This window comes from Acyrthosiphon pisum, chromosome A1 (assembly GCF_005508785.2).
Source record: "Acyrthosiphon pisum isolate AL4f chromosome A1, pea_aphid_22Mar2018_4r6ur, whole genome shotgun sequence".
NCBI classification, from domain to species: domain Eukaryota; kingdom Metazoa; phylum Arthropoda; class Insecta; order Hemiptera; family Aphididae; genus Acyrthosiphon; species Acyrthosiphon pisum.
The window spans coordinates 106,210,242-106,222,592 of NC_042494.1; positions in this window are offsets into that span (position 1 = coordinate 106,210,242).

The following is a 12,351-nucleotide window of genomic DNA, read 5'->3' on the forward strand; positions in this document are numbered from 1 at the left end:
AAAAAATATTTTAATTATTATTACGTTTCAATTTGTAAAAAAATATTTTAATTATTATTGCAATTAGATTTGTGAAAAAATATTTTAATTATTATTGCATTTCGATTTTGAAAAAAATATTTTGGGGTGATTTTGTGAAAAATATTTTAATTATTATTGCATTTCAATTTTCTGATCTTTTTGCACATTGTTTTCTTTGTGATCTTTTATTGATATAATATGGACTGTGCCAGGAATGGTATAAATATACTACTTACATATTTAAGTATATTTAAAATGATATTATGTGTATAACATTATTAATAATGTATATTTATGAATAATATATTAAGTACCGTATTTCTAATAATTTACGTATTCATATTAAATCGAAATAAATTTAAATCTATAGAATTTATATCAGAAAAATATTCACCTTACGTGATATTTCAATTAATTAACTTCAAAGTTACACTAAATAATTGAAAAAACATTGACTCATTAATTATTATAGTCATTACGGTTCATGTTACTTAAAAAAATGTTGTTATATTACTCAGTAAAAATAGTTAAGCTTACCTTGCCAATTCAATATTTCAATAAATAAATGCATATTTGATACTGTAACTGTAGTAGTCTTCTGCCCATTGCACGGATTACTATAATTTGTCACATATCCACACTTTGAGACTTCAGTACTCAGCCGTATATCTATGAACTGTTGTAAACCATCTAATTTGTTATCATTTGAGTTGTACATTAATATCGTAATTGGTGTTGGAGTTATTTGACTTCTTTCACAACCTTCAACACTACACACTACTGTATCCAATGCAGTAGGCAAATCACATAAGAGAAATTGCAGTATATGTCCGGCTGTTGTATCACACGTAGCTAATGTTATACCATAAGACAGTATTTCCAGGTTTGGCTGTAAATGTTTCATCTAAAATGATTTAAAACAAGAATTTGTTTAATGAGTACACTGTAAAATTTTATAAAGTATAAATAAGTATTATTAGACAGTTTAATATTATTTATAGTAATCATCTATATTTATAGGTTGAAATTATTTTTAAAAATTACCATTATTTCTGCTCTTGTGGAATATGTCTTTGATGTTACTCCATCTTTAACTAACCCGGCGACAAAAAGATATGTTTGGTTTTGACTGTACCAAATTTTTTAAAATTGTTCACAACGCTACCAGTTGCATCAACAATAAGTTTTGGATATTTATTTTGACGACAATACCCTCGGTATAAATGTATTTGTTCACCACTGTGATAATGCAAAAAAAATGGATTACCTCCCATATCATTCAAAACATCTTTAAAATCTTCCTCAGTTTTCATCATTGCTAATGCCGTTAAGGTTTCTGGATGCCTTTTATTTTTTTGGCGCTGTCGATGTTTTATGATTCTCAATGCTCCTCCAGTTGGAATGATTGTAGGTTCTGGGTTACCTAATTTAATTTTTTTTTTAACAAACAGAATTAAATTAATAGCGTGAATTTTAGGCTATATTAATATTGTATTGTCTAATATTTTTGTTTTCAATAAACGTAGTGACTTGTGTTTTAGACATTTTGGTGTAGATCACTTTTTTGTTGATGTATAAATTCAATACCTAACATGTATTTTAGACATTTAAAAAATGATTTTTTTTTAATATGTTCTTTGAAATTAATCATTAAAAAAAAATCATGCATTATTGTATGGTTAAAAGGAATTTGAATGAATTATATAATATAATGAATAATATACATATATACTCTAATTTCTAAGCAATCTGTGGATCCATTGTATGATTCTATCAAACGTAAAATAATAATGTGACACATTTCTGTACGAAAGTTCTTATACGTGTTTCTGCATATGTTTTATTTATACTAAAATGTATGCTACATACCTATTTTCATTAACCGTCCCGCTTCTCTTTCTATAAATGTTTCACACGACAATCCTTCGTTTATAATTGATGTCAAGGTTGCAGTTTTCGCTGATCCTATTATGCGACGTTTTTTAATAGATGTATGTTCTTCATTGAATTTCCCAAAATAAGTGCAATTCATAAGCACTCTACCAGCAATAAAACATTAATAAATACTAGGGTTCAGATTTTAAGGCATTCAAATTTTAAAAAAAGCACCACAAATCAAACAAACATCAAAAGAGAAGATTTATTAATTAAAAAATTTAAGAAATACCTATTAATTATTTTGTTGTCCCACCCATGTGTGTGAAGTTGGCCCACCGACTTTCTTCAATCGACTCCAAAACTATGTCAATATTTTGCAAATTAATTGCAAATAATTGAAAATTGGTTTTTAGAATTTGCAAATCGATATTTTAGATTTTTTATTGGTATTATATTTCTTATTCAATTTCTATTTTTTATTTAACTTTTTTCTAGGTTGGTTACGCTGGCATCCGCAGGTTAAAATATCTACTTAAAACCGATACCAGAATTTGTTATATAATTTGTACAAATTTGTAAACGCATTTTGAAAATTTGTACACCCCCCCAAAGGGGCGAAAAAACCCTTTTCATTTCGGATGCCAGCGTAACGTTACTCCAGCATCCGCATTCATGATTTCTATCTTAGGCACTCAAAACCGATACCAGAATTTGTTATATAATTTGTACAAATTTGTAAACGCATTTTGAAAATTTGTACACCCCCCCAAAGGGGCGAAAAAACCCTTTTCATTTCGGATGCCAGCGTAACGTTACTCCAGCATCCGCATTCATGATTTTTATCTTAGGCACTCAAAACCGATACCAGAATTTGTTATATTATTTGTACAAATTTGTAAACGCATTTTGAAAATTTGTACACCCCCCCAAAGGGGCGAAAAAACCCTTTTCATTTCGGATGCCAGCATAACGTTACTCCAGCATCCGCATTCATGATTTTTATCTTAGGCACTCAAAACCGATACCAGAATTTGTTATATAATTTGTACAAATTTGTAAACGCATTTTGAAAATTTGTACACCCCCCAAAGGGGCGAAAAAACCCTTTTCATTACGGATGCCAGCGTAACGTTACTCCAGCATCCGCATTCATGATTTCTATCTTAGGCACTCAAAACCGGTACCAGAATTTGTTATATAATCTGTACAAATTTGTAAACGCATTTTGAAAATTTGTACACCCCCCCAAAGGGGCGAAAAAACCCTTTTCATTTCGGATGCCAGCGTAACGTTACTCCAGCATCCGCATTCATGATTTCTATCTTAGGCACTCAAAACCGGTACCAGAATTTGTTATATAATCTGTACAAATTTGTAAACGCATTTTGAAAATTTGTACACCCCCCAAAGGGGCGAAAAAACCCTTTTCATTTCGGATGCCAGCGTAACGTTACTCCAGCATCCGCATTCATGATTTTTATCTTAGGCACTCAAAACCGGTACCAGAATTTGTTATATAATCTGTACAAATTTGTAAACGCATTTTGAAAATTTGTACACCCCCCCAAAGGGGCGAAAAAACCCTTTTCATTTCGGATGCCAGCGTAACGTTACTCCAGCATCCGCATTCATGATTTCTATCTTAGGCACTCAAAACCGGTACCAGAATTTGTTATATAATCTGTACAAATTTGTAAACGCATTTTGAAAATTTGTACACCCCCCCAAAGGGGCGAAAAAACCCTTTTCATTTCGGATGCCAGCGTAACGTTACTCTAGCATCCGCATTCATGATTTTTATCTTAGGCACTCAAAACCGGTACCAGAATTTGTTATATAATCTGTACAAATTTGTAAACGCATTTTGAAAATTTGTACACCCCCCCAAAGGGGCGAAAAAACCCTTTTCATTTCGGATGCCAGCATACTTGGATGCCCATAAGTTTTACTTACAATAATTATAAAAAAAAATCGTGCAAATGTAAATTACAAAATTTTTACTAGTCTAATTTTTACTATAGTAAAAATTTAAAAATTCACGAGTTAAATAACGATTTACTATCAATCGGTTTTAGATATAAAATAAATAAACAAAATCCTAGACAGACAAGAGAATCGTTTTTCGTATACGATGATAATGATTATTGCATTCAAATTTAACACATCCTTTATATAGTGACCACTACACCCTACGGTACAGTACAGCAGAGCGAGTTCCCGATTTTTCGTATCGAAAATTAAGTTTCATAAAATAATACAACTATCGTAAGTTGATCATCGTAACATTATACGTTAAGGTATAAGGCAGGAAAATTCCATCTTTTAAAATTATTTTTTTATTGTATTATTACTGTTGTTTTTGTTAATAACATAAAATAAAATATAAACTTTTTGTGGCCTATAGTACATGATATGATTAGAAATATCTAATATAATTTAGAATAGAACATTAATAAAAGATAGATAAATAATATATGTATTTTTAAAGGCTGTAAAATAAAAGTTCAATATCTTTTTTTCTTGTTGTTGAAGAACTAGTTACATTGAGTTTTGTGTCATCATACGACTCCCACTTTTCATTGCTCCTTAATGCACAAGTTGTATAGTGTCCAGTAGCTGCTCGTAACCCACATCTTTCACCACCGTGAAAGATTACAGCTCCTCTTAGCTTATAAACGTTAGAATTCCAAACTATATTTGTAGTGAGGTCTAGCAATGACTAACAAATGGCTTTAGCATAGTTTTGTTTAACTAAATCAAGTGGAATTGTGTCTATGTTAACACTTGTTGATGCTTCTAGATCTACGAACAGAATAATAATCATGATAAAAATATTAATAATTTTTTTTTTTTGGTTGTAACTTGAATACATAATTGAATATTTTTAATTTTATACATTGAAAATGTTTTATGGTCAAAAACTTATTAAAACCATAAATATTCTGCTTCATATATCAGATTTTTGAAGGACTATAAAATATAAAGTTGAATTGAGGTTTTGTTATTTAAAAAAACTGAAAATCTAAACGGACTAAAAATGTTGTATTCAAACATAATTCGAACATAAAGTTCAAATATCTTTTTATTAAAAGTAATTATGGTTTAAGGACATTTTCTAGTTAATAATTATTTACAAGGAAATTAAAATCAGTATTTTCAAAATTGAAAAAAATGGATAGGTATACCTTATATTTTTATAGAAATATATTAAGGGTCTAGCTCAATAATAAAATATTTATCAAATTAGCATAATTTAGAAACTTACCTTTAGGAAGGGAAGTGATTTCGATAAATAAATGAGTTGTAATTTCTGTTGATACATTCCTTTCATTTCCACAGTAAGAACAGGTTTCCTTGAAAATTTTCAAATGATCTTCAATTTCACCTTGTATTTGAAACTCATTTTCGTACACATTTAGAGATAATTTTGATGATGTCGTTTCCACTAGAGGAATCAAGCATTGGCCGTTTTCACATCTACTCTTTCGAATCAACGAAGGCAATTCATTCATCATTTTGTCTACAATGCATGAAGCAGTACCAATAACGTCTATGGTTTTAAGATCAGCTACAATAGATTTAACTCTACTTTCAAAATGATGTAAAATTAGTTTAAGTCTATTAAAATAAATTTCTTTTTTTTTTTTTTCTTTGATCATCTGTAAAGCAATATTAGAAGTCATGTTCGACGTCGATGTTCCAACCAAATACTCTCTAAATGTTGGGCTATCGGCTGCTGATGTAGCTAATAAGGATAAAATTGAATCCACTGAGCAAGTATTAGTAATCACAAATTTTCCCAAGCCAGGAAATAAAATTGGTTTAGTATGTAGACCATTACCGTTTTTTAATAGAACTACAGAAATTATATTTCCTTTTTTATTCAGATCTACTAGCTCAAACCCGGGTTGTTGAACTAAGTAAGATTTAGAAGTTCGAATTGTTTGAGAGTTTTTACGTTTTCCTTTTCTACACCACATTTCTGTTGCGTTGGATTCTGCCAAAATCAATTTTTTTTTATTGCACTCAAGACAAATTTTGTATTCTCCAAAACCTTCTTCTGTATCAGATATTCCAACCGAGCAGCCAAAAAGATGAACTGGTTTCCCACATTCAAAACACTTGTGCGCACCAGTGGGTAAATCACCATTTTGACACATTAAACATGGTGTATTTAAAGTTATATTTGACAGGTGAGAAGAAGCATGTGGTTCGTTATGCAAAATATTAGTTCCACTTGAGATCTTTGTGATTTCATTTGTAGATGATCTTCTTGTTATATATTGTTTAGTATTACCAAGCATTTCATAATTTCTTTTGAGTGACGTTTCATCCGTATTATCATTAAGTAATAGTCCGCGATGGTCAATAAGTAGAATATCGTCTTCATCATTATAGTTGTTGTAAACATCATTCATGTTTTTTTCGTTGTCACTGTGAATGTCATCGCTCATATTACTATCATTGTTTATGTCAATATAATCTTCCTGGTTCAATTCAGCATTCTCGTAATAGTCATTTATGGAATCATCATTATTACAACTATTTTCATCACCACCAACACCTCTGCCATTTTCCATACATAAATCACTGTTTAACTCTCCTTGAATTAAAAGGTGATCACCACTATAATATGACGTAAGTTGTTCTAAAAATGTATCAACTCTTACTGGAAGATGATCATTTTTGAAGACCCGGTGTTTAATGTGGTTGAAATTACATTCTATTCTGCTACTTGAGGCGATTTTTTCTCCAAAACCAAAAGTCTGCCTCATTATACCTGACCAACAGGGAAATAATTTGAATGTTCTTACAATTATAGGTTCAAGTTCAGGAATATACTGTGCATTGTCACACATTCCTCTTATAGACTCGACTCTAGCTCTCGATCTATTCGCAATTTGTTGTGCCCAATCTTGGAATGTATTAGTATAATCTGAAGTATAGTCCTCATCTATATTTATGTAATCTGCTGCACTGTTTAATACTTGAGAGTTTTCGTCAATGTTGACTATCTCTAAGACACTAGTTGAAATCATAGATTGCAAATAGCGTTTAGCTGTATAGCAAGGGGTAAAAGTATCTAAATTTTCCATATTTCCGTCGAATTTGCTTAAAATTATAACGAATAGTGATTCAAGTATAGGTTCGGCTTCTTCAATTGATGTGCATACTACAAGCAATCCCATGGCCCGGGTAATAATTTGTTTTGTACTCGGGTATTTTGAGTTTTTTACTGGACCCCATTGTGTGACAAGTTTTATAAAATGATTTACGTCATTTCTCAAAAAACATGTGGGTATTTCAACTTCTTTTTTTTGAACAGTTAATTTGTAACACACGTTTAAATACGACTCAAGTGAAGTAAATTGAGTGAAAGCTTGTGCTAAACCAGACATCAACGCCAATGATTGATCACTTATAACTACTTTGGGAGGTTTAACATTACATCTTAACCAACGTTTCAACCACACGCTTATGGATATATTATCATGCTGTTCAGATAGCATTGAAAGAGCAGTGAATGTCCTGTTATTTAATTCCATTACACCTTCATATAAAAAAATATTGCCACTGACACTATTGTTGTATCTCTTTAGTCTTTTACAACATCCGCCTGTTGCGTCAAATGATATTGTTGGCACATTACTTTCATTGTAATACTTTTTATAAATCTGCAATTGCAAATTGCTCCAAAAGTGTATGAAAAATTTATCGATTCCTATATCGTGTATAGAAGTAGTGTTATTTTTCATTATTTGTAAGGCCATTATTGGATCTGCATGAAGCCTAGTAGCAGCGACTGCTCTATGCTTTAAAGATCTTAGTGCGTTAATAGTGGTTATTTGAGCCGGAATCAAATCACCTTAAACAAACCGTAACCAAAATTTAGGAAATACGTATTTAATTTAAAAGATTATCTTCCCGAAAGTAAATTTAACATAACATATATCTATTTATAAGTGATTTAGAGTCGTACCTTATTAATAATACTAATAATAATTTAAATACATTTTTAATATGACGTGGTCATATTAATATAGATATTAGCAATAGTTCTGTTAAATCAACAGAAGATTAAAATAAAACATCTTTTAATGGATTGGTTTCATGTATTATAATTTTACTCGGAGTTTCAATAACTCTATCTCATGCATTGATCATATTATTACAAAAAATATAGAAATTAGTGACATCAGTTCATAATATGATATATGAATATGTAATGTGTAATAATATTTTCAATATTAACCCTAAGACTAAATATAAAATGTATTTTATTTATATTAACGATACAAACATTGATAAATCATTTGATGTTTCATATATTTTAAGAACTATATTGTAAATAATTACTATTATCAAAATATTAAAGATTGGATTACTAATGGTTCAATTGTCTCTTTTAGAAAAAGAAATCAATTAGCTTATACCTTAAAAAAAAAAAATGTTTGATAAAAACTTCAAATTAAAATATAATATACATATATATAATATACATATATAGAAATGTATAAAATCAATTAATAAAAAAAGCTAAATTATTTCATTATCAAAATAAAATATCGAATGTAGGTAAAGACTATAAAAAACTATGGAATATAATAAAATAATTTTCTGGGAAAAAAGCTAATATTTTTACAATCAATTAAAAAATAGATAACTCTGGTAATTTAATTACAAATGATGAAATTTGTAATATATTCAATGTATATTTTACTAATGTAGGTACTACTATAAAAAATAATATTAAATCATCTGATTATAATTTTAAATCTTTTGAATATCTTAACAAAAAATGTGATATATCAGATTCAATTTTTATTAACCCAATAAATAATGTTGAAATTGAAAATCTATTAAAAACAATAGAAGACCATTCTTAATTTATGATTAATATCAAATTATGTTATTGTATTAACTATATTTTAGAAATTTTTATTATTGACAATAATTGAACTCACATAAAACCCCAGCACAAGCTATGCTTACCTATAGGTCAGTTGCAATTTTTTATTTTATCTTACATAAATTGTATTATATATATACCATCTGTACATGTTTCATTGGATTTGCGAAATATACTAATATTATTATTATTATAATTCAAATTTGGAAATATTTATTTATTTACGCTACCCTAACAGACTAGATAAAATCCAAAGTACACGTGCCGTTGCCTGTATTTATATGATATAAAATTATTATACTACTATTAGTCTTATTAAACCTATTATACACTTATAATATTATATAATTTTATGAAAAACCGATTTACAATATTTACAATATTTCACAAATAAGAAGCTATTTCAAGTATAACAAATATCACTATTTCCGACATTATGCTTTTGTTCCCGAGACCCCCTAACACCTTTTACCTTTTAACAGTCTTAACCCCTACTTGAGAAACGCTGCTGTATAGTATTTAATAAAAAAAATATTCAATTACCTTCTTTCATCAACATATTTGCTTGACTTCGAGTATAAATCGATGGATCCATTCTTTGAGTCAGCATTGCGTTTAAAGCACGTTCTTTTTCCAAACCCATCAGTCTCCGCTTTTTAAAATGTTTTCCATGAAAATAGCCGATGTAGATGCATTTCATAACAACTCTAAATAAATAGGTAATAAAAATTGTCAAATACATGAAGCAATAATTTATATTTTAGTAAAACAAGTAGTAGTATACAAACCGAGTATCTACTGCTGGTACCGAATCTATGGTTCCCTGAAACGATGAACTACATTCTAAGCATTGTCCTTGAACAGTGAGAAAAACGATACCGGAAAAGCTGATGACTGGTCTTTTTTTAAATGTAAGGCAACAAGGCAATCTCGTGTGCAAAAAAAAGTGTTGTTGTATTACATTACTCCACTCATACGGAGTAAGTACATTATAAGTCCTGTAACCTCTCTTTTCGTGATGAACTGTTTCACGAGGCTGGACTAATTTCCATTCATCAACGGAAAATGTTATGTCAAAAACCAATTTTTCACTGTTAGTTTGCTTATTATTTTCTTCGTCAGAAGATGTATCATTATATGAAGTTGTATCTATATCATGTTTTAAAAATTGTAAATAGAATGGAGTTTAAAAGCCAAAGCTCTAATTGAAAATTATACAAAATGTAGGTATGCTTACTTTTTACTGACTGATATAAATGTATATCAGTTTGCTTGGCAGGCAAAATACCTAGAATATTCAGGATATTTCCACCATTACGAGTAACTCTAATACGTATGGATCCTGGTGTAACAATACCCTGAATTCCTTCACTTACTTTGGAAGCAATTCTCTGCCAGACTTCAGCGTTAACACCAACTATAGCTAAATTAAGACACAATTATATTCTAAGCGATTCGGTGCTGACAATGTCCAATAAATCGATTTAATATTGCTGGAATGTTTTTTTTTTTATGTTTTGAATAATTATTTCAATAAAATAAAAACAATAAAAAATCGTCCGATTTCGACTGTTATGGTATCAAATATAATATAAACATAATTTTCACCGTAATTTAAATTTTTATTGGTATTTGCGATGTAAGACAGGTGAAATTGATTCTAACAATTTAAACCTGTTCTATGTTTCTAATATATGATAGTAAAATTATTATAAAATTAAAATAATTTACAATTTTCGTATCAGATAACGTAAATTAATTGGCAAATAACTTAAAAATTTCCAGGCCACCATCGACAGCATAAGTGCATTTTCCAATTCGATTAATATGTTATTATTTAGAAAATATTTTAAAAATATTTATACTTTTCAGAAAATGTTAGGAGAGGTGGGTAACTTTACGGAGATAAATGATGATTTTCTGTAAAGAGGCACAGGTCAATTTTTGCTTTTTTTCAGAAAGAACACAGAACATTCTAAAAGTGTAGTTATAGGTTTATATAATATTATATATTATATTGATATTAATTAGTTTCCAACGCATAAAACAATAAATGTTGAGTAGTTAGGTACTAATATGGTTGATAAAAAATATTACTTTAATAAAAATGTATGATTGATAAAAACTGTTGCACAGTAAGTAATGAAAAATGCGTTATTAAAAATTGTTAAAACTATTAAAGTGTACAGGTTAGGTTATTATTGCACACATAATTTGGAGGTCAAATAAAGGTCGTGCACATTAATTTAACACGAGTTATATATAACTTCACATATAACTTACTTTTACCATAAAAAATTTCATTTTTATTTTTCAAAATTTCTGTATCAACAATAGATGGATCGACTTTTGGTTTTCTACCAGCCTAAACATATAAAACATAGGTAACTTAATATCACCAACGATATGTCTTAAAAAAACAAATTCAAGATAATCTAAATAGATATACTTACTTTTATCAAAAAATCGAATATTTCATATGCCTAAAAATAGCTTTAAAAAGGAGAATTTTTTTTGAAAATCATTTTTTGATGAGAATTTGTTATATTTCAGACGCGCATATACAATATTTTAACAGTAAATGCTCAACTGTTTTTAGATTCTGAATGGAGTGATGAATGTATTGATTTTACAATGATGTGTGTTTTTTTAAAGTTTTTTTGTGTCTGGGGACAACTTGAAACTTTCACCAGTTGTTTAAACTTTAAAGTGACTTTTTCTTCACACCATTTATTTTTCAAAATATTTCGTTAATTTTTCAGCTTTTTATAGGCATTTGAAATATTCTAATAACTATGTAATAACAATATACACGGTGTTCATTTATATACAAGGTTGCCATTTAAAAAACAAAAGTTGATATGCCTAACGCCTAAAATATAAGAGTGGGGATTTTTAAAAATGTTCTTAAATATCCGCTTTATGGTCCTTGCCAATATGCTAAAATCAGAATTCAACAATGTTTAATAGGGGGGGGGGGGAGATAATCTTGTGTTTCCATACATTTTGAACACCCTGTATACCTATTAATATTAAAATATTTATATAATTATATTGTAATATATTATGATTTTAATATTAAACGCATTTTGAAATGTATTAAATATTTATGATATAAATGATTTTAACAGTCAGAAAGATTTTATTTTAAGTTGTCTAGAAATAAAATAAGCTACCCAATGTTTGAACCGTGTCCCTAAGACACAAAGAACTCGATCTCTATGTAGTTTTTATAATTTTTCATTAAATATGAAAAAAATAAGAGTTTGTCAAAAATTTTTCACGGCTACTTTATGCATCAGTATTGGACCCATTAATACAGCAGTGCAAAGGGAGATCAGAAAATAAAGTATTTATTGAAGGTGATAAAAGAGGTAAACATGTTCCATCGAACAAAATATCAACTGAAGATGTAAATGAAATAAAATCTCATATTAATAGTTTCCCTGTACCTAGTTAAAAGCCATCATACGAGTAAATCTACCAAAAGGATATACTTAGACGAAAAACTCTCAATATCTAAAATGTATGGACTATTTAAG